The sequence below is a fragment of the Monodon monoceros genome, unplaced genomic scaffold (assembly GCF_005190385.1).
Source record: "Monodon monoceros isolate NGI ecotype Baffin Bay Population unplaced genomic scaffold, NGI_Narwhal_1 Super_Scaffold_21, whole genome shotgun sequence".
In the NCBI taxonomy this organism is placed as follows: domain Eukaryota; kingdom Metazoa; phylum Chordata; class Mammalia; order Artiodactyla; family Monodontidae; genus Monodon; species Monodon monoceros.
The window spans coordinates 58,182,741-58,207,157 of NW_021703778.1; the positions used below are offsets into that span (position 1 = coordinate 58,182,741).

A 24,417-nucleotide genomic window follows, 5' to 3' on the forward strand; every position below is an offset into this window, starting at 1 on the left:
ATAAAACCCCCAAAATGGAAAACTGAGGGTGCAGGGAAGAGGTCCCTGGGCCAGGGGCCTGGGGAGCCCTGCTCATGGCACCAGGCCTGGCCACAGGGCTCCCCTGGTATTACTGTTGCTACGAGGTTGGGGGTCAGCAATTGTCCTGTGGGAGCCATCGTTCACCTGGGTAGAGGACCCTTACTTCTTCTGGGGTGTGCTCAGCTTCTGCATGCCCCAGATCTTGCTCAGCTGGCCAGAGCTGAAGGCCTCAGTGGGTTTGTAACAGTCAACCAGCAGCTCCTTGACCCTGGCAGCTCGGGTGTCATTCATCACTCTCCATGTCCAGGAGTTCATCCACATCAATTTCCAGCTCCAGGATCTCCTCTTCCTGGCAGTTGTAGAGGTGAGTGATCTGCTCCAGGATCCACTCCTCCAGGTTGAGGCGCTTCCGTAGCTCCTTGCGGTTGTACTTGACTGCGACCTTCCCTTGGCGCCTCACTGGTCCCTCATCGTCTGCGCCACCTGGGCCCTCGCCTGCAGCCCCAGGGCGGCTCTGAAAGTAGATGCAGGGTCCTGGGCCACCACTCCCTGGTCCAGGGGCCGGAGCCACCAACGCCGCACCCCTCACAGGGCCAAGTATGTGCGTCAGGCTCCTCCTTGTGCTGCCGCCTCCAGGATGCCTGCCGGCTGGCTCCAGGCCCCTGGCTAGGGTTAGCTCATGAGCTCAGCTCCACAGGGCTCCTCATGGCTCCACAGCAAGGGCAGCGGCGGCGGGCGTGCCTGGGGGCAGATGCAGCATGTGGCGTCCCCAGAGCTGGCCTGGCCACACCCCGCCCCCTCCTCGCCAATCCCTAGAATTTTTCTGTATATTAAATTGATAATACTTATCTGGTAGCAGCATTCAGTGTCATGCAACATGTATTGATGCTATTGTTATCTGCTTTTGGAATAGTCTGTGAGGTACTTCAGCTTGAAAGAAGCAACAAATGAACCAAAAAATAAATGATAACTAATGAGACAGTGAAGAGAACAGGGTAAATTCCCAGATTTCAAATGAACTGTACTATTTTGTGACTCCACTCATCCTCAGATTATCCTATATATATATATATTCAGTCACCAAGAATACATCATAAGATAATTATTTATATGTAGTGGTCTCCATAGTTATTTAGCCAATCCTTTTAGCCCTTGAATGATTAATTCCAATTCATTTATTCAAAGTTTTTTGAGCTCCTACTTTTTGCAAACACTGATGTAAACACTAGGGTTCACATGATAAAAAAAAAAAAAAGGCGGGGGAGTCTCCACATTATAGCTTGATTAGAGTAAGAGTTAATAAGAAAATACAAGGAATCATTAGTATGACTCCCGAGCTGAGTGAGAGGTCAGCATGGACTAATACTAGCAAGTGATAACTTCTTATATGTGTAATTGGAGTTTCCAAAGAAGTAAAGAGAGTCAGAGACAGTTGTTGAAATGGAAGATAGGTAAAGAAAATCTAATATGTGGAAATAGAGTCCCTGGAGAAGGGAAAACAAAAGAAAGCAATAGAATTTATGTTCAAAACTGTAATAAAAGAAAATTTTATAGAAATAAAAGACTTCCAGGTACAAATTGACAAGGCTGACTTAATACTAGAAAATCAACTTGGAATTGTCAACTTTGAAACAGATCCTGGTAAATTTATTGGATCTTAAAGATAACGGAGATATCTTCAGGGTCTCTAGTCATAAAGTGATTAGGATCTTTTTTAAAAATGCCCCAGAGAACTCCCAAGCCCCTTCCACACTGTGAAGATAAAAGAAGTCACATTCTGCAAGACCGAAAGGGCCTCCACCAGAACATGACCATGCTGGAGGCTTGACCTTGGACTTCCTAGATCTAGAACTGTGAGAAATAAATGTTTGTTGCTTATAAGCCACCTAGTCTATGGCATTTGGTTATAGCAGCCCAAACAGACTAAGACAAAAGGCTAGTTTATTATTGGGAAATCCACTAATATCATATAACATATTAGTAGGCATAAGAAGAAAAAGCAGATGGTAGTCTCCATGGGTGCTGAAAAAGTATTTGACAGAATTCAATACATATAAACATTCAAGAACATAGAAATCAATGGATATTTCCCTTACCGTATTTCATAAAAATAATTATATATTTTTATACATCTAGATATGTATGTGTATATATATTAAATATATATGAACTAGAGACATCATGCAAATTTGGCAAAATATTGACCATTGTTGAGTCTGAGTAAAGAAGATATGGGAGTTCATTGTACTAGTCTTGCAACATTTCTGTAATTTTTACATTATATCAAAATAAAATATTGTACAATTCACTATTTCTGAATAAGAGAGATGAAAAATTGGCTAAACAATGTCATTTTCTGTGTCTAATCCTTTTTAACCAAGTTACTGTAATAGTCTTTTAATATGGTAGTTCTTGTTACAACTACAATTAGTTGTAACAATTACTGCCATTTATAAAGTATATTTCAGTGATGGCACATTTATACAGTGTTATCTCACTGAACTTTCACAAAACATCCTGAAGGGGGATAGAGTTACAGTCCCATTTTACACAAGAGGAAACTGAGCCTTCTAGGAGTAAAATGGTTTGCCCAAGTTGACAGGGCAGTAAGTGATGGATTCAAGACAAAAATTCATGTCTCTGTCTCCCTTGCTGTCTCAGATCTTTCCTCCAGTGCATCCATCTAACCCCAAAGACATGAGTTTTTCTATACTTTTTCTTAAATGTGGGGATTATATCCTCGGCTTCTTTTGTATTCCCATAGCACAATATGTGGCTTGCACATCACAATCAATTATACTTGTTGAATTAAGTTAAATTACAATGTAGTATGAATAAATAAAAAGGGAAAGAGAAAAGAATAAGTCTGTGCTTAAATAGTTCCCTACATATATTGATTCTCTTTGTCTTAATTTTCACATAAAGAGTAAAATTTGTTAGCTGACACAATGAAAAATTTAGGTAAATGAATATGAGCGATTGATTATATAAAAGTAGTATTGCAAATGTAAACAAAATATTTGACTAGTATTTTTAACTTTCAGGTGGGAATTTTATCGATGGTAAGTTCAAATAAAGAAGGGGAAAAATACCAAGATGCTGTGTTTTTCATACTCTGTCTATTCTGAAAAGTGTTGGCCTAGATATAGTGCAGTTGACATCATGTAATTTATATGTTCATAAATCCTCCAGTACATGAAGTACCTTTAATCGATGACCATTGCCTAGAGGATGAGGTATATTTTTACTGAGTACACATTTTATTGAACTATAACATGCATAGAGAAAGTGTGCAAATAATAGGTGTCCAGCTGGATAGATTTATACACAGTGCACTTACCTGTTAACAGAACCTCAGAAGTCCCCATCATGTTCCTTTCCAGTCACTACCTAATGCCTCTGATAAAATTACTCACTATTTTGACTTCTAACATGATATAATACTTTTGCCTGTTGTGGAGCTTCATTTACATCAAACCATAGAATACATTCTATTTTGTGCTGGGATTCTTTCATTGAACATTATTTTTTTGAGATATTACCCACATAGTCTGTTCATTCTCATTACAGTATTATGTTCCAGTGTACAAATATGCCACTATGTATTTATTCATTTTACTATTGAGGTATATTTGGGTAGTTTCCAATTTTAGACTATTAAAGTGGTGCTATGAATGTTCTTATTCACATTTCAGTGGATATATATGTACACATATCTGTCATAGATATACCCAAGGAGTGGACTTACTAAGTCATAGAGATGCATATGTTCAGTTTAGTAGATATTACAAACTAGTATTCCAAAGTGATTATACCAGTTACCTGACCCATCAACAGTGTATACAAGTTCCAGTTGCTCCACATCTCCACCAACTTGCTATTGCCTGTCTTTTTCATTCTAGCCATTTTGATAGACGTGTAATGATAATTAAAATTGTAGTTTAATTTCTGCTTTCCCGATGACTAAGAAAGTGAGATACTTCTTCATAAGGTTTTTGGCCATTTGGCTATTTCTTTTGTGAGCTACCTTTTCAATCTTTTGTCCATTTTTTTAATTGAGCTCTCTGACATTTTCTTAAAAATTTTAAGCTCTTTATATATTGTAGATATTAGCCTTTTGTTGGATATTTGTATTGCAAATATTTTCTCAGTCTATGACTTGCTTTTTTACTCTCTTAATAATGTCTTTATTGATGTATAGTTGATCTACAATATTATATTAGTTTCAGGTATACAGCTTAGTGATTCAGTATTTTCACAGATTATACTTCATTAAAAGTTATTACAAGATAATGGCTGTAATTCCCTGTGCTATACAATATATCCTTGTTGCTTATCTATTTTATAGTAGTTTGTATCTCTTAATCGCATACCTCTAATATGCCTCTCCCCCCTTCCCTCTTCCTTTGGGTAACCACTAGTTTGTTTTCTAAATTTGTGAGTCTTTTTCTGTTTTGAGTATACATTCACTTGTATTATTTTTTTAGATTCCACGTGTATGTGACTTATTTTACTAAGCATAGTATTTTCTAGGTTCATCTATGTTGCTGCAAATAGCAGAATTCCATTCTTTTTATAGCTGAGAAATATTGTATATATATACCACATCTTCTTTATCTGTTTGTCTGTTGATGGGCACTTGGGTTGCTTCTATGTCTTGGCTATTGTAAAAATGCTGCTAAGAACATGGGGTGCATGTATCTTTCTGAATTAGAGTTTTCATCTTCTCTGAATATATGCCCAGGAGTGGGATTGCTGGATCATATGGTAGTTCTAGTTTTAGTTTTTTGAGGAAGTGTCATACTGTTTTCCATAGTACCTGCACTAATTTACATTCCCACCAACAATGTACAAGGGTTCCCTTTTCTCAACATCCTCACCGACATTTTTTATTTGTAGACTTTTTTTTTTTTTTTTGCGGTATGTGGGCCTCTCACTGTTGTGGCCTCTCCCATTGTGGAGCACAGGCTCCGGACCCGCAGGCTCAGCGGCCATGGCTCACAGACCTAGCCGCTCCGCGGCATGGGGGATCTTCCCGGACCGGGGCACGAACCCATGTCCCCTGCATCAGCAGGCAGACTCTCAACCACTGTGCCACCAGTGAAGCCCTGTAGACTTTTCGATGATAGCCATTCTGACAGATGAGACGTGGTACCTTGTTTTTATTTGCATTTCTATAATAATTAGCATAGTTGAGCAGCTTTTCATGTGCCTGTTGGCTATCTGTATGTCTCCTTTGAAAAATGTCTATTCAGGTCTTCTACCCATTTTTTGATTGTGGTGTTTGGTGTTTTTTGTTGTTGTTTTGTTTTGATGTTGAGTTGTATGAGCTTTTTATATGTTTTGTATATCAACCCCTTGTTAGTCATATCATTAGCAAATATTTTCTCCCATTCAGTAGATTTTTTTCACTTTTGTCAGCGGTTCCCCTTGCTGTGCAAAAGCTTTAAGTTTACTTAGGTTCCATTTATGTGTCTTTGCTTTTATCTTTTGCCTTAGAAGACAGAGCCAATAAAATATTGCTACGATTTATGTCAAAGTGTGTTCTGCCTATGTTCTCTTCTAGGAGCTTTATGGTTTCTCGTCCTCATTTTATAGAAATATTCTACTTATTTTCTTTATTTTTGTTTGTTTGCCTTTTGCTTGTTTCTATTTTTTAATTTTTAAATGCATTTTGAGTTTATTTTTCTTTATGGTGTGAGGAAATGTTCTAATCTCACTGTTTTACATGTAGTTGTCCAGTTTTCCCAGCACCACTTGTTAAAGAGACTGTCCTTTCTCCATAATATATTCTTGCCTCCTTTGTTGTAGATTAATTGACCATAGGTGTGTGGGCTTATTTCTGGGCTTTGTATCCTGTTCCACTGATCTGTGTATCTGTTTTTGTGCCAGTACCAAGCTGTTTAGATTACTGTAGTTTTGTGGTATCTTCTGAAGTCTGAAAGTGTGATACCTCCAGCTTTGTTCTTTTTTTCTCAAGATTGCTTTGGCTATTCTGAGTCTTTTGTGGTTTCATATGAATTTAGGATGATTTGTTCTAGTTCTGTGAAAAATGTCATGGTATTTTGATAGGGGTTGTATTAAACCTGTAGATTGCTTTGGGTAGTATGGCCTTTTTAACATGTCATTTAATGATTTCTTTTGAAAAATAGAGGTTCTAAGTTTAAACAGTGCAATTTATCAGTAACCTCCTTTATTAGTAGTACTGTTTTTGTCCTCTTTAATTAATCTTTGCCTACCCAAGATTATGAAAATAATCTCTTACATTTTCTTCTAAAAGCTTTATTGTTTACCTTTCTATTTTAGATCTACAATCCATCTGAAACTCACTTTTTGTGTATCAACCCCCTTGATGAAGTCGTATGATGTAACAGAAAGATCTTTTATTCTCTAAGCTCAGACCGATCTGGAGAATATAACAGAAATATGTAGAAGTGTATGCCCAAGAATACACAAAGCATAGTTTTTAAAAACCATATTAAATGATGACATTAATTTTATTGGCATGGAAGATTGTTGAGTGAAAGGAGTGGGTTATAGAACATAAAGCATTTATACAAATTGTATGCACACATATATTTTAGATACATAAATTCATACAGTGTTATTCTGAAGGGTAATCAGGCATAGTTTAACAACATATCTGTGAATCATGGGATTGATGGTAATTGATATTTTTCTTTGAACTTTTCTGTATTGTTTGAATATTTTTCAGTGAATATGTATCTTCATTTCCAGAATAAACATGAAAAATCATTCTTATTTAAATACAAGTACATAGGGGAGAAGAGTTATCCAGAGGTACCCATAATAACCTTTTGGATCTTTTCATTCAGTCATTTTTCTTGGCATAGATGGTGGCTGTTTTATCCTTTAATAAAAATTGTAGTTCCTATTTAATTAGACTTCTGAATCTGGTACAAGTCTGGCCTGAGGGGGAGAGAGGCTAGAACAAAAGAACTCCTTGTGTCCAGTAAATAGATTTATTTCTGTAACGAAAAATGATTCATGATAAGATGTATCACTTTTATGGTTTATCTACATGCTTCATGAAAGAAGGAACCAATCCCTCCATATCTTTGCATGTTGATTAGTAGAGCCAGTTCAGCTGTATGTACTTTGCCTTCATGCCAAAAACAAATCAGTATGTAAAATTCTTCGGTCCACTGCAAATTTTCCTCTCATGACTCTGTAGATGTTGTTTTGTTATCCCATAGCCTCTACGGAATGGAAGGATCACAGGTCAGCCTGCTTTAAATAATTTTATATACTTGCTTTTCTGTTTATAAGCCTAAAAGATTTTTTTCCTTTATTTTGTCTTTCAAACATTTTGGCAGGTGTTTTATTATTTATTTTTATTTATTATTTATTATTCATTAGTACCTAGACGTGAGTATCTCTTCACTAGTAGAGAATTTCTTAACTTCATACTTGCTTTCCTCTCTCTCCCACTAAAAGATTGTTCTCTTTAATTATGCATCTTATTATTGATTCTGTTCCATTTGTTTAACTTTTTTTTTTCTCCTTATGTTGGATCTCTCCTCTCTAGTTATAGAAGTCTCTCTGACTACTGTATCAATCATTTATTCTCTAATTTTCTTCTCTAAGAATTATCCCTGCATCCTAGAGGATTTTATTAAGCTAGGCTTCAAGTACTGATTTATTTTCCTAAATTGTCTATTTTGCTCTTTACTTTTTCTAGTTGTATTTTTTAAATAAGTTACTAGTTTTTGAAAATACAGGTACATGGTTAAAACAGTACAAAAAATATTCTGTGAAAAGTTTCTTTTTGTTACCTGACAAGTTAACCACTGTTTCCAGTTTCTTGTGTATTTCCAGAAATATTCTAAGCATACACATGTATGTGTGCACCTATCTTTTTTCTTTTCTACATAAGTGGTAATATATTATCCATACTCTTCTTCACCTTGCTATCTTACTTAACAATATAACTTGAAGTTTGTACTGTGTAAATACATTTAGATCTACCTCATTCTCTATTACAATTATATTGTTTTCAATAGAATGGTTGTATAAAACATACTTAATTCTTCTTATATCAATAAATATTTAGACTATTTTTAATACTTTGCTAATATAAATAACTCTGTACATATATTTTTTGTTTACATGTACAAGTATATTTAGACAGGAAATTTTAGAAGTGGAATTGCCAAAAGATATGCACATTTAAAATTTTGAAATGTATTGCTAACTTTTCCCTAAAAAGCAGAACACTGTATTTTCTACTTTAGCAATATGATAGATAACTACCATCTCATTAAATTTTCATTTCTTTAAGTATTAACGAAGTTATGCGTTTTTCACATGTTTAAGGCCATTGTCTTTTTTTTAAAGTGAGAATTCCCAAGGAAATTATCAATAAAGTTTAAAAAATAACCATTACCACCATTAATAAAATTAAAAGTAATCAAGTATTTAGGATATTTTAATCACTTGTGGCTAAAATATAAATTAAGTGAGGCATTTTTTAACTGTTCATGACTTATCTATTAGTTCCATTTCCTTTATAAGTAATAAACAGATGATTGCAACTCAGAAAGCAAAGAGAAAATGACTTAGTTGAAATCTACCAAAAAGATAAATCCCTATTTTTTTTTATAAGTTGTAAATAATTGATAGAAATCAATTTTATCCTAAAACAGAATCTCAACTACAGGTTACATTTAAATAAGTAATGAGAAAATGTACAGGAAACTAAAAGAAATGAAACCCATAAAGATTTAAGTCTTTTAAGAAAAAGCTACAAGCAATGATTTTGCAATATATGTTATAACCTGAGAAATACATGAAACTGATTATTTATGAGTATTTTTTATGAGCTATGTATATGGAATAAAATTGTTTATATTTTATTGATAATTCTTATTGATATACACAGGGCTTTTTATTTTAAGGCAGAAAATTAGGTCTTTTAAGACACAGCAGTGGCTCTTCCCCATGGGAAGCTGTACACCAGCAAACTTTTAGACCATGTCCAATGTTAAACATGTCCTCTATCAGTTTGATTGATGACCTGGTCTATTCTCAGCAAAACTGAGGAGAAAATGAAGGAATAGAGATGGCAAAAGAACTGGATACAACCTTTACATTCTTTTATCCATCCATCTATCCATTTATCTTATCCTTGTCTGAGCAGACAAGGTGGTGTGAGGAATCAAACATTTATCTTATCTGTTGTGTTATCTGTTCTTAGAAAGCTTATCTAGGCAGAGAAGAGGTAAGAGGCAAGGTTATATGATGGAAAGACACAGAACCAGGATTAGACTTTATGCTGCACCACATCTACCACAGTCATCACTGTTACCACCCAAGTCCAAACAGCCAGGTCTGTCCATTGTTCATTCTACTGCAGTGGCTCCTCTATACACTGCTGCTTCCACTTTTAGGTCCCTGTAATCTGTTCTCCAGACAGCAACCAAAGTGATGTTTTACCAATGTAAAATGAGACCAAAAACCTCCAGCGTTATTCCATAACTCTTAGGACGAGAGGTCCTTATCATAGAATTCAAGATCCTATGTGACCTGACCCTAGCTTCTCTCTGAAATCAGCTCTCACCACTCTCAATCACTCACTCTGCTTCAGCCACACTGGCTTCCTTGCATCTCCTTGAACTTATCAAGGACACTCTGTGGCTCGAGGGCTACTTCACTTGCTATGTTTTCTACCTGAAATGCTCTTCCAGAAGATGGCTGCATGGTTTGCTCTCTGACTTCATTCAGTTCTGCTTTCATGTCGCCTCATTAGAGATCTTCCCTTAGCGCCCTATCGAAGAAAATGTACGCTCAGCTCATCTGCTCCCTTACCCTGCATTTTATTTTTCCAGAACACTTACACTACTTCGCATTATATTGACGGGTTTTTATTGTCTGCCTCTCCTCACTATATTATAAATTCCAAAATCCCAGGAATGCTCTGTTTTCTTCTTTGCTGTACTTTCAGTATGCAGCATAGTACCTGGTTCACAGTAGATAATCAGTAGATATGTTGCACAAGTGAATGAAATCCACATTTTGGTCCTAAGTACTAACTTTCATGGAAATACTCTGTACTACCTCTATTGCTAGGACTGCTAGGCCTATGGATAAAAGTACAATGTAAATGAAGCTTGTTTTTGTTTATTTTTTATACCCTTGCTCCATGGCTTGTCAATTAATGCCAGTAGCTTCTTTGGGTGCCCGTATTTTTTTTTTTTTAACATCTTTATTGGAGTATAACTGCTTTACAATGGTGTGTTAGTTTCTGCTTTATAACAAAGTGAATCAGTTATACATATGTTCCCATATCTCTTCCCTCTTGCGTCTCCCTCCCTCCCACCCTCCCTATCCCACCCCTCCAGGTGGTCACAAAGCACCGAGCCGATATCCCTGTGCCATGCGGCTGCTTCCCACTAGCTATCTACCTTACGTTTGTTAGTGTATATATATCCATGCCTCTCTCTCGCCCTGTCACAGCTCACCCTTCCCCCTCCCCATAACCTCAAATCTGTTCTCCAGTAGGTCTGTGTCTTTATTCCTGTCTTACCCCTAGGTTCTTCATGACACATTTTTTTTCTTAAATTCCATATATATGTGTTAGCATACGATATTTGTCTTTCTCTTGCTGACTTACTTCACTCTGTATGACAGACTCTAGGTCTATCCACCTCATTACAAATAGCTCAATTTCGTTTGTTTCTATGGTTGAGTAATATTCCATTGTATATATGGGCCACATCTTCTGTATCCATTCATCCGATGATGGGCACTTAGGTTGTTTCCATCTCCGGGCTATTGTAAATAGAGCTGCAATGAACATTTAGGTACGTGACTCTTTTTGAATTTTGGTTTTCTCAGGGTATATGGCCAGTAGTGGGATTGCTGGGTCATATGGTAGTCCTATTTGTAGTTTTTTAAGGAACCTCCATACTGTTCTCCATAGTGGATGAACCAATTCACATTCCCACCAGCAGTACAAGAGTGTTCCCTTTTCTCCACACCCTCTCCAGCATGTATTGTTTCTAGATTTTTTGATGATGGCCATTCTGACTCGTGTGACATGATATCTCATTGTAGTTTTGATTTGCATTTCTCTAATGATTAATGATGTTGAGCATTCTTTCATGTGTTTGTTGGCAGTCTGTATATCTTCTTTGGAGAAATGTCTATTTAGGTCTTCTGCCCATTTTTGGATTGGGTTGTTTGTTTTTTTGATATTAAGCTGCATGAGCTGCTTGTAAATTTTGGAGATTAATCCTTTGTCAGTTGCTTCATTTGCAAATATTTTCTCCCATTTTGAGGGTTGTCTTTTGGTCTTGTTTATGGTTTCCTTTGCTATGCAAAAGCTTTTAAGTTTCATTAGGTCCCATTTCTTTATTTTTGTTTTTATTTCCATTTCTCTAGGAGGTGGGTCAAAAAGGATCTTGCTGTGATTTATGTCATAGAGTGTTCTGCCTATGTTTTCCTCTAAGAGTTTGATAGTTTCTGGCCTTACATTTAGCTCTTTAATCCATTTTGAGCTTATTTTTGTGTATGGTGTTAGGGAGTGATCTAATCTCATACTTTTACCTGTACCTGTCCAGTTTTCCCAGCACCACTTATTGAAGAGGCTGTCCTTTCTCCACTGTACATGCCTCCCACCTTTATCAAAGATAAGGTGTCCATATGTGCGTGGGTTTATCTCTGGGCTTTCTATCCTGTTCCATTGATCTGTCTTTCTGGTTTTGTGCCAGTACCATACTGTCTTGATTACTGTAGCTTTGTAGTATAGTCTGAGGTCAGGGAGCCTGATTCCTCCAGCTCCGTTTTTCGTTCTCAAGATTGCTTTGGCTATTCGGGGTCTTTTGTGTTTCCATACAAACTGTGAAATTTTTTGTTCTAGTTCTGTGAAAAATGCCAGTGGTAGTTTGATAGGGACTGCATTGAATCTGTAGATTGCTTTGGGTAGTAGAGTCATTTTCACAATGTTGATTCTTCCAATCCAAGAATATGGTATATCTCTCCATCTGTTTGTATCATCTTTAATTTCTTTCATCAGTGTCTTATAATTTTCTGCATACAGGTCTTTTGTCTCCTTAGGTGGGTTTATTCCTAGATATTTTATTCTTTTTGTTACAGTGGTAAATGGGAGTGTTTTCTTGATTTCACTTTCAGATTTTTCATCATTAGTATTTAGGAATGCCAGAGATTTCTGTGCATTAATTTTGTATCCTGCGACTTTATCAAATTCATTGATTAGCTCTAGTAGTTTTCTGGTAGCATCTTTAGGATTCTCTATGTATAGTATCATGTCATCTGCAAACAGTGACAGCTTTACTTCTTCTTTCCCGATTTGGATTCCTTTTATTTCCTTTTCTTCTCTGATTGCTGTGGCAAAACTTCCAAAACTATGTTGAATAAGAGTGATGAGAGTGGGCAACCTTGTCTTGTTCCTGATCTTAGTGGAAATGCTTTCAGTTTTTCACCATTGAGGATGATGTTGGCTGTGGGCTTGTCATATATGGCCTTTATTATGTTGAGGAAAGTTCCCTCTATGCCTACTTTCTGCAGGGTTTTTATCATAAATGGGGGTTGAATTTTGTCAAAAGCTTTCTCTGCATCTATTGAGACGATCATATGGTTTTTCTCCTTCAATCTGTTAACACGGTTTATCACATTGATAGATTTCCGTATATTGAAGAATCCTTGCATTCCTGGAATAAACCCCACTTGATCATGGTGTATGATCCTTTTAATGTGCTGTTGCATTCTGTTTGCTAGTATTTTGTTGAGGATTTTTGCGTCTATGTTCATCAGTGATATTGGCCTGTAGTTTTCTTTCTTTGTGACATCCTTGTCTGGTTTTGTTATCAAGGTGCTGGTGGCCTCGTAGAAGGAGTTTGGGAGTTTTCCTCCCTCTGCTATATTTTGGAAGAGTTTGAGAAGGATAGGTGTTAGCTCTTCTCTAAATGTTTGATAGAATTCGCCTGTGAAGCCATCTGGTCTTGAGCTTTTGTTTGTTGGAAGATTTTTAATCACAGTTTCAATTTCAGTGCTTGTGATTGGTCTGTTCATATTTTCTATTTCTTCCTGATTCAGTCTTGGCACGTTGTCCATTTCTAAGAATTTTTCCATTTCTTCCAGATTGTCCATTTTATTGGCATAGAGTTGCTTGTAGTAATCTCTCATGATCTTTTGTATTTCTGCAGTGTCAGTTTTTACTTCTCCTTTTTCATTTCTAATTCTATTGATTTGAGTCTTCTCCCTTTTTCTCTTGATGAGTCTGGCTAATGGTTTATCTATTTTCTTTATCTTCTCAAAGAACCAGCTTTTAGTTTTATTGATCTTTGCTATTGTTTCCTTCATTTCTTTTTCATTTATTTCTGATCTGATTTTTATGATTTCTTTCCTTCTGCTAAATTAGGGGGTTTTTTGTTCTTCTTTCTCTAATTGCTTGAGGTGCAAGGTTAGGTTGTTTATTCGAGATGTTTCCTGCTTCTTAAGGTGGGCTTGTATTGTGATAAACTTCCCTCTTAGAACTGCCTTTGCTGCATCCCATAGGTTTTGGGTCGTTGTGTCTCCATTGTCATTTGTTTCTAGGTATTTTTCTATTTCCTCTTTGATTTCTTCAGTGATCACTTCATTATTAAGTAGTGTATTGTTTAGCCTCCATGTGTTTGTATTTTTTACGGATCTTTTCCTGTAATTGATATCTAGTCTCATGGCGTTGTGGTCGGAAAAAATACTTGATACAGTTTAAATTTTCTTCAATTTACCAAGGCTTGATTTGTGACCCAAGATATGATCTATCCTGGAGAATGTTCCATGAGCACTTGAGAATAATGTGTATTCTGTTGTGTTTGGATGGAGTGTCCTATAAATGTCAATTAAGTCCATCTTGTTTAATGTATCATTTAAAGCTTGTGTTTCCTTATTTATTTTCATTTTGGATGATCTGTCCATTGGTTAAGGTGGGGTGTTAAAGTCCCCTATTATGAATGTGTTACTGTCGATTTCCCCTTTTATGGCTGTTAGTATTTGCCTTATGTATTGAGGTGCTCCTATATTGGGTGCATAAATATTTACAATTGTTATATCTTCTTCTTGGATCGATCCTTTGATCATTATGTAGTGTCCTTCTTTGTCTCTTCTAATAGTCTTTATTTTCAAGTCTATTTTGTCTGATATGAGAATTGCTACTCCAGCTTTCTTTTGGTTTCCATTTGCATGGAATATCGTTTTCCATCCCCTTACTTTCAGTCTGTATGTGTCTCTAGGTCTGAAGTGGGTCTCTTGTAGACAGCGTATATATGGGTCTTGTTTTTGTATCCATTCAGCCAATCTGTGTCTTTTGGAGGGAGCATTTAGTCCATTTACATTTAAGGTAATTATCGATATGTATGTTCCTATTCCCATTTTCTTAATTGTTTTGGGTTCGTTATTGTAGGTCTTTTCCTTCTCTTGTGCTTCTTGCCTAGAGAAGTTCCTTTAGCATTTGTTGTAAAGCTGGTTTGGTGGTGCTGAACTCTCTCAGCTTTTGCTTGTCTGTAAAGGTTTTAATTTCTCCATCAAATCTGAATGAGATCCTTTCTGGGTAGAGTAATCTTGGTTGCAGGTTTTTCTCCTTCATCACTTTCAGTATGTCCTGCCACGCCCTTCTGGCTTGCAGAGTTTCTGCTGCGAGATCAGCTGTTAACCTTATGGGGATTCCCTTGTGTGTTATTTGTTGTTTTTCCCTTGCTGCTTTTAATATGCTTTCTTTGTATTTAATTTTTGACAGTTTGATTAATATGTGTCTTGGCGTATTTCTCCTTGGATTTATCCTGTATGGGACTCTCTGTGCTTTCTGGACTTGATTAACTATTTCCTTTCCCATATTAGGGAAGTTTTCAACTATAATCTCTTCAAATATTTTCTCAGTCCCTTTCTTTTTCTCTTCTTCTTCTGGAACCCCTATAATTCGAATGTTGGTGCATTTAATATTGTCCCAGAGGTCTCTGAGACTGTCCTCAGTTCTTTTCATTCTTTTTTCTTTATTCTGCTCTGCAGTAGTTATTTCCACTATTTTATCTTCCAGGTCACTTATGCGTTCTTCTGCCTCAGTTATTCTGCTATTGGTCCCATCTAGATTATTTTTCTTTTCATTTATTGTGTTGTTCATCGTTGCTTGTTTCATCTTTATTTCTTCTAGGTCCTTGTTAAATGTTTCTTTCATTTTGTGCATTCTATTTCCAAGATTTTGGATCATCTTTACTATCATTATTCTGAATTCTTTTTCAGGTAGACTGCCTATTTCCTCTTCATTTGTTAGGTCTGGTGCATTTTTATCTTGCTCCTTCATCTGCTGTGTGTTTTTCTGTTTTCTCATTTTGCTTATCTTACTGTGTTTGGGGTCTCCTTTTTGCAGGCTGCAGGTTCATAGTTCCCGTTGTTTTTGATGTTTGTCTCCAGTGGCTAAGGTTGGTTCAGTGGGTTGTGTAGGCTTCCTGGCGGAGGGGACTAGTGCCTGTGTTCTGGTGGATGAGGCTGGATCTTGTCTCTCTAGTGGGCAGGTCCACGTCTGGTGGTGTGTTTTGGGGTGTCTGTGGACTTATTATGATTTTAGGCAGCCTCTCCGCTAATGGGTGGGGTTGTGTTCCTGTTTTGTTAGTTGTTTGGCATAGGGTGTCCAGCACTGTAGCTAGCTGGTCGTTGAGTGAGGCTGGGTGCTGGTGTTAACATGGAGGTCTCTGGGAGATTTTCGCCGTTTGATATTATGTGGAGCTGGGAGGTCTCTTGTTGACCAGTGTCCTGAAGTTGGCTCTCCCATGTCAGAGGCAGAGCCCTGACTCCTGGCTGGAGCACCTAGAGCCTTTCATCCACACGGCTCAGAGTTAAAGGGAGAAAAAGTAGGGAGAATTAGTAGAAGTAGGAAGAAAGAAAGGAAGGAGGGAAGGAAGGAAGGAAGGAAGGAAGAAAGAAAGAAAGAAGAAAAGAAGGAAAGAAGACAAGAGGGAAAGAAATGAGGGAGGGAGGAAGGAAGGAAGGAGGGAAGGAAGGAAAAAGGAAGGAAAGAAGATACAGTAAAATAAAATAAAGTATAATAAAGTTATTAAAATTTAATTATTAATAAAAATTTTTTTTAAAAAATGGACGGATAAAACCCTAGGACAAATGGTGCAAGCAAAGCTATACAGACAAGATCTCACACAGAAGCATACAGATACACACTCACAAAAAGAGGAAAAGGGGAAAAAATCACAGAGCTTGCTCTCGAAGCCCACCTCCTTAATTTGGGATGACTCGTTGTCTATTCATGTATTCCACAGATGCAGGGTACATCAAGTTGATTGTGGAGCTTTAATCCGCTGTTTCTGAGGCTGCTGGGAGAGATTTCCCTTTCTCTTCTTTGTTCTCACAGCTCACAGGGGCTCAGCTTTGGATTTGGCCCCGCTTCTGCGTGTAGATCGCTGGAGGGCGTCTGTTTTTTGCTCAGACAGGACAGGGTTAAAGGAGCCGCTGATTTGGGGGCTCTGGCGCACTCAGGCTGGGAGAGGGAGGGGCACGGCGTGCGGGGCGGGTCTGCGGCGGCAGAGGCCAGCATGACGTTGCACCAGCCTGAGGCTCGCTGTGCGTCCTCCCGGGGAAGTTGTCCCTGGATCCCGGGAAGCTGGCAGTGGCGGGCTGCACAGGGTCCCCGGAAGAGGGGTGTTGATAGTGACCTGTGGTCGCACACAGGCCCCTTGGTGGCGGCAGCAGCAGCCTTAGCGTCTCCCGCCTGTCTCTGGGGTCCGTGCTTTTAGCCGCGGCTCACGCCCTTCTCTGGAGTTCTTTTAAGCAGCGCTCTTAAACCCCTCTCTTCGCGCACCAGGAAACAAAGAGGGAAGAAAAAGTCTCTTGCCTCTTCGGCAGCTCCAGACCTTTTCCCGGACTCCCGCCCGGCTAGCCGTGGTGCACTAGCCCCTTCAGGTTGTGTTCACGCTGCCAACCCCTGTCCTCTCCCTGCGCTCCGAGCCAAGACCAGGCCTCAGCTCGCAGCCCCGCCCGCCCCGGCGGGTGAGCAGACAAGCCTCTCGGGCTGGTGAGTGCTGGTCGGCACTGATCCTCTGTGCGGGAATCTACCCGCTTTGCCCTCCGCACCCCTGTTGCTGTGCTCTCCTCCCCGGCTCCGAAGCTCCCACCTCCGCCTCCCGCAGTCTCCGCCTGTGAAGGGGCTTCCTAGTGTGTGGAAACCTTTCCTCCTTCACAGCTCCCTCCCGCTAGTGCAGGTGCCATCCCTATTCTTTTGTTTCTGTTTTTTCTTTTTTTTCTTTTGCCCTACCCAGGTATGTGGGGAGTTTCTTGCCTTTTGGGAGGTCCGAGGTCTTCTAACAGCATTCAGTAGGTGTTCTGTAGGAGTTGTTCCACATGTAGATGTATTTCTGGTGTATCTGTGGGGAGGAAGGTGATCTCCGCATCTTACTCTTCTGCCATCTTCCCAGCACCCCCCTGGGTGCCCGTATTTTACCATTATGTTTCAGCTTGTTGGCCAGCTCTCTTTTTAAAAATAATTTCACGCCTTCCCATTTTTTTTTATTATTAGTTTTTAAACATCGTTATTGGAGTATAATTGCTTTACAAAGGTGTATTAGTTTCTGCTTTATAACAAAGTGAATCAGCTATACATATATCCCCATATCTCCCCCCTCTTGTGTCTCCCTCCTACCCTCCCTATCGTGCCCCTCTAGGTGGTCACAAAGCACCAAGCTGATCTCCCTCTGCTCTGTGGCTTCTTCCCACTAGCTATCTGTTTTACATTTGGTAGTGTATATATGTCCATGCCACTCTCTCACTTCGTCCCAGCTTACCCTTCCCCCTCCCCGTGTCCTCAAGTCCATTCTCTACATCTGTGTCTTTATTCCCTTCTTGCTCCTAGGTTCTTCATGACCTTTTTTTTTTTTTAGATTCCATATATATGTATTAGCATATGGTATTTGTTTTTCTCTTTCTGACTTACTTCACGCTGTATGACAGACTCTGGGTCCATCCACCCCACTACAAATAACTCAATTTCCTTTCCTTTAGTGGCTGAGTAATATTCCATTGTATATATGTGCCACATCTTTATTGATTCATCTGTTGATGGACACTTAGGTTGCTTCCATGTCCTGGCTATTGTAAATAGAGCTGCAGTGAACATTTTGGTACATGACTCCTTTTGAATTAAGGTTTTCTCAGGGTATATGCGCAGTAGTGGGATTGCTGGGTTGTATGGTCGTTCTATTTTTAGTTTTTTTAAGGAACCTCCATACTGTTCTCCATAGTGGCTGTATCAATTTACATTCCCACCAACAGTGCAAGAGGGTTCCCTTTTCTCCACACCTTCTCCAGCATTTATTGTTTGTAGATTTTTTGGTGATGGCCATTCTGACTGTTGTGAAGTGATACCTCATTTTAGTTTTGATTTGCATTTCTCTAATGATTAGTGATGTTGAGCATTCTTTCATGTGCTTGTTGGCAATCTGTATATCTTCTTTGGAGAAATGTCTATTTAGGTCTTCTGCCCACTTTTGGATTGGGTTGGTTTTTTTTTGTTATTGAGCTGCATGAGCTGCTTGTAAATTTTAGAGATTAATCCTTTGTCAGTTGCTTCATTAGCAAATATTTTCTCCCATTCTGAGGGTTGTCTTTTCATCTTGTTTATGGTTTCCTTTGCTGTGGAAAAGCTTTTAAGTTTCATTAGGTCCCATTTGTTTATTTTTGTTTTTATTTCCATTTCTCTAGGAGATGGGTCAAAAAGGATCTTGTTGTGATTTATGTCATGGAGTGTTCTGCCTATATTTTCCTCTAAGAGTTTGATAGTGTCTGGCCTTACATTTAGGTCTTTAATCCATTTTGAGTTTATTTTTGTGTATGGTGTTAGGGAGTGTTCTAATTTCATTCTTTTACATGTAGCTGTCCAGTTTTCCCAGCACCACTTATTGAAGAGGCTGTCTTTTCTCGATTGTATATTCTTGCCTCCTTTATCAAAGATAAGGTGACCATATGTATGTGGGTTTATCTCTGGGCTTTCTATCCTGTTCCATTGATCTATATTTCTGTTTTTGTGCCAGTACCATACTGTCTAGATTACTGTAGCTTTGTAGTATAGTCTGAAGTCTGTCTCATCCCATTTTTTCCCTTATAACTATCCATCTGTAGTTTCCTAGCACCAGATTATGTGGTCCTGACTTCATACCACTTCCTGAATTTTCAAGGTCTATGTCTCAGACGAATCATGCAGAATTCTTCCAAGTCTATTATAAAATGGTATGCCCTTCCTTCTGAGTATTATGGAAGAGCAGTTTCACACTCCGGCTTGCCTGTAAAACATTTCACAGATATAGGAGTCTGTGTCGTAGATGAAGATTATAGAGGAAATGTTGCTGTTGTACTGTTTAATTTTGGCAAAGAAACATTTGATGTCAAAAGGGTGATTGAATTGCACAGCTCATTTGTGAACAGGTTTCTTATCCAGAAACAGGATGTTTAAGTTTTGGATGATGCTGAAAGGGGTTCAAGAGTTTTTGGTTCCACTGGAGGTAGCCAGTCTTATTCGAAACCCACCAGTCTAGATTTGTGGGTTGTAGATCTACACCAGAATTCTAAGCAGATATATCAGAGTGTATGGCTGTGAAGTATGTCTGACCTCACATCACTTCTGGTTTAATTTACCAGGGAGCCTTGTTTCATTCTGGGATTCTGCTGAGATACTAGTTTTAATTTTGAGTTGGACTGCCAGCTACAAGTATAATGCTGCTTCTAGCATCAGTTTCATTGGTCATGGAGTAAGGCAGTATTTTCCTAATTTTGCTTGGCTTTTTTTCCCTAGTGTTTTGCTAAGGCTTAGTTACCAGAAATGTTTCATGAAAGAAACTTCCATATCTTCTTTCTTACCCTACAAAAATTAATGATATTTTTTCCTTCATTGTCATTGATCCTTAAGAAAGTTGACTACAATAATTGATTATTATGGCTAATCTTTTCTCTTGTTTGCTGATTTCCTTCTCTGGAAGATTCACATTGCTCCAAGTTACTTTTTGCTAACATATTATTATGTATAGTCCTCTATTTCTTCATTTTTATTTTATTACTCCAAGCTTTATTACCTTGTAAGTACAATACCTTACTTTGGCAGCCAGAACTTTACATGATATCTCACTTCCAAAGATGTGCTGATATTACAAAACCTTTATAGAGCTGCTCTAAAATGGAAAATTGTAATTCTTATTTTCTCTCTCTCCCTCTCTCTCTCTTCTCCCCTCCCCGCCCTCGCCTTTCTCTTTATGCTTCCAGTTACATGGATTAGCATTCTCAGTGTATGAAAAAGAGCCCATGATCTCCATCCGTATTGTTAATATACATTTATGCTTACCTTTGATAGATGTTTATATGTGTGTATTATCTGTAAAAGTCTTATACATATGTATTTTTACAATCAAAATTTCTGAGTGATAGGGTTTGGGGTTTGTGAGCACATAGTATCTTACAAACCATCATGTGCATTGACCCCCTAATGCCGGCTCTTTATTTGGTATTCCTTCCAAACCTTCCATATCATCACCTCTTAGAGATAGAGCAGCCTGTCAAACACTTAGAGGGATGTTTAAGAGAGCCCTGCAGAATTGAACTACCAACTCTAGGACAACGCAGAGTGTTTATGCAATAAAATGATGTCACAGATTAAGAACTGGAAAATGACACTGTGACGATTGATGGCAGCAAATTTGCTTTTGGCATGAGAATGGATTGAGTGTATGTCACCCCTATCCTGTAAATTGATACATAATTGTCGATAAAATCCCATGCATACAATAACTTTCAGAAGAAGATATATTATTTTAAAGTAAATGCTGGTAAACACCATCTAAAGGCAAATAGGAATAGTCTTCTAAGTTAGCAAGTTTTTCCTTGTACTATTTTAATGAAGCATTTTTATTCTGGTAGTAAAATATTCTCATTGAAATTCAAAGCTTAATTTTTTCATATCTTTATTGGAGTATAATTGCTTTACAATGTTGCATTAGTTTCTGCTGTACAACAAAGTGAATCAGCTATATGTATACATATATCCCCATATCCCCTCCCTCTTGAGCCTCCCTCCTACACTCCCTATCCCACCCCTCTAGGTCATCACAAAGCATTGAGCTGATCTCCCTATGCTACGCAGCAGCTTCCCACTAGCCATCTGTTTTACATTTGGTAGTGTATATATGTCAATGATACTGTATCACTTCGTTCCAGCTTCCCCTTCAACCCGTTTCCTCAAGTCTGTTCCCTATGTCTGCATGTTTATTCCTGCCCTACCGCTAGGTTCATCATTACAGTTTTTTTACATTCCATATATATGTGTTAGCATACAGAATCTGTTTTTCTCTTTCTGACTTCACTCTGTATGACACACTCGAGGTCCATCCACCTCACTACAAATAACTCAATTTCGTTTCTTTTTATGGCTGAGTAATATTCCATTTTATATATGTGCCATATCTTCTTTATCCATTCGTCTGTCGATGGACACTTAGATTGCTTCCGTGTCCTGGCTATTGTAAGTAGAGCTGCAATGAACATTGTGGTACATGACTCTTTTTGAATTATAGTTTTCTCAAGGTATATGCCCAGTAGTGGGATTCCTGGGTTGTATGGTAGTTCTATTTTTAGTTTTTCAAGGAACCTCCATACTGATCTCCATAGTGGCTGTATCAATTTACATTCCCACCAACAGTGCAAGAGGGTTCCCTTTTCTCCACACCCTCTCTAGCATTAACGTTTCGTAGATTTTTTGATGATGGCCATTTTGACTGGTGTGAGGTGATACCTCATTGTAGTTTTGATTTGCATTTCTCTGATGATTAGTGATGTTGAGCATCCCTTCATGTATTTGTTGGCAATATGTGTATCTTCTGTGGAGAAATGTCTGTTTAGGTCTTCTACCCATTTTTGGATTGGGTTGTCTGTTTTTTTGATATTCAGCTGCATGAGCTGCTTGTAAATTTGGACATTAATTCTTTGTCAGTTGCCTGTTTTGCAAATATTTTCTCCCATTCTGAGGGTTGTCTTCATCTTATTTATGGTTTCCTCTGATGTGAAAAAGCTTTTAACTTTCATTAGGTCCTATTTGTTCATTTTTGTTTTTATTTCGATTTCTCTAGGAGATGGGTCAAAAAGGATCTTGCTGTGATTTATGTCAAAGAGTGTTCTGCCTCTGTTTTCCTCTAAGAATTTTATACTGTCTGGCCTTAGATTTAGGTCTTTAATCCATTTTGAGTTTATTTCCATGTACGCTGTTAGGAAGTGTTCTAATTTCATTCTTTTACATGTAGCTCTCCAGTTTTATCAGCACCACTTACTGAAGAGGCTGTCTTTTCTCGATTGTATATTCTTGCCTCCTTTATCAAAGATAAACTGACCATATGTGCATGGACTTACCTCTGGGCTTTCTATCCTGTTCCATTGATCTATATTTCTATTTCTGTGCCAGTACCATACTGTCTTCATTACTGTAGCTTTGTAGTGTAGTCTGAAGTCAAGGAGGCTGATTTTTCCAACTCCGTTTTCCTTTCTCAAGATTGCTTTGGCTATTTGGGGTCTTTTGTGTTTCCATACAAATTGTGAAATTTTTTGGTCTAGTTCTGTGAAAAATGCCATTGGTAATTTGATAGGTGTTGCATTGAATCTGTAATTGGCTTTGGGTTGTATAGTCATTTTCGCAGTATTGATCCTTCTTATCCAGGGACATGGTATATCTCTCCATCTGTTTGTATAATCTTTAATTTCTTTCATCAGTGTCTTATAATTTTCTACGTACAGATGTTTTGTCTCCTTAGGTAGGTTTATTCTTAGGTATTTTATTCTTTTTCTTGCAGTGGTAAATGGGAGTGTCTCCTTAATTTCTCTTTCAGATTTTTATCATTAGTGTATAGGAATGCAAGAGATTTGTGTGCATCAATTCTGTATCCTGCTGCTTTACCAAATTCATTGATTAGCTTTAGTAGTTTTCTGGTAGAGTCTTTAGTATTTTCTATGTATAGTGTCATGTCATCTGCAAACAGTGACAGATTTACATCTTCTTTTCCAATTTGGATTCCTTTTATTTCTTTCTCTTCTCTGATTGACATGGCTAAAACTTCCAAAACTATGTTGAATAATAGTAGTGAGAGTAGGCAACCTTGTCTTCTTCCTGATCTTAGTGGAAACGGTTACCGTTTTTCACCATTGAGAACGATGTTGGCTGTGGGTTTGTCATATATGGCGTTTATTATGTTGAGGTAAGTTATCTCTGTGCCTCCTTTCTGGAGGGTTTTTTATCATAAATGGTTGTTGAATTTTTTCAAAAGCTTTTTCTGAACATATTGAGATGATCATACCGTTTTTATCCTTCCGTATGTTAATATGGTATATCACATTGACTGATTTGCGTATATTGAAGAATCCTTGCATTCCTGGGATAAACTCCGCTTGATCACGGTATATGATCCTTTTAATGTGCTGTTGGATTCTCTTTGCCAGTATTTTGTTGAGGATTTTTGCATCTGTACTCATCAGTGATATTGACCTGCAGTTTTCTTTGTGTGTGACATCTTTTTCTGGCCTCGTAGAATGAGTTTGGGAGTGTTCCTCTGTCTGCTATATTTTAGAAGAGTTTGAGAAGGATGGGTGTTAGCTCTTCTCTAAATGTTTGGTAGAATTCACCTGTGAAGCTATCTGGTCCTGGGCTTTTGTTTGTTGGAAGATTTCTAATAACAGTCTCAAATCAGTGCTTGTGATTTGTCTGGTTATATTTTCTATTTCTTCCTGTTTCAGTCTCAGAAGGTTGTGCTTTTCTAAGAATTTGTCCATTTTTTCCAGGTTGTCCTTTTTATTGGCATATGGTTGCTTGTAGTAATCTCTCATGATTGTTTGCATTTCTGAAGTGTCAGTTGTTACTTCGCCTTTTTCATTTCTAATTCTATTTATGAGTCTTCTCCATTTTTTTCTTGATGAGTCTAGCAAATGGTTTATCCATTTTGTTTATCATCTCAAAGAACCAGCTTTTAGTTTTATTGATCTTTGCTATTGTTTCCTTTATTTCTTTTTCATTTATTTCTGCTCTTATCTTTGTGATTTCTTTCCTTCTGCTAACTTTGGGGTTTTTCTGTTCTTCTTTCTCTACTTGCTTTAGGTGTAAGATTAGGTTGTTTTTTTGAGATGTTTCTTGAGGTAGGATTGTATTGCTCTAAACTTGTCTCTTAGAACTGCTTTTGCTACATCCCATAGGCTTTCAGTCTTCGTATTTTCATTGTCATTTGTTTCTAGGTATTTTTTGATTTCCTCTTTGATTTCTTCAGTGATCTCTTTGTTATTAAGTAGTGTATTGTTTAGCCTCCATGTGTTTGTATTTTTTACAGATTATTTTCCTGTAATTGCTATCTCTTCTCATAG

The 24,417-nt window shown here is 37.8% G+C and overlaps 1 protein-coding gene and 1 pseudogene across 1 annotated transcript in view; one reads left to right on the forward strand and one right to left on the reverse strand.

Moving 5' to 3' along the window:
* UNC13C (unc-13 homolog C) overlaps window positions 1-24,417 on the forward strand; it is a 591,853-nt gene that overhangs the window by 449,913 nt on the left and 117,523 nt on the right. The window lies entirely within an intron of this gene.
* Window positions 181-3,389, reverse strand: LOC114905016 (annotated as a pseudogene).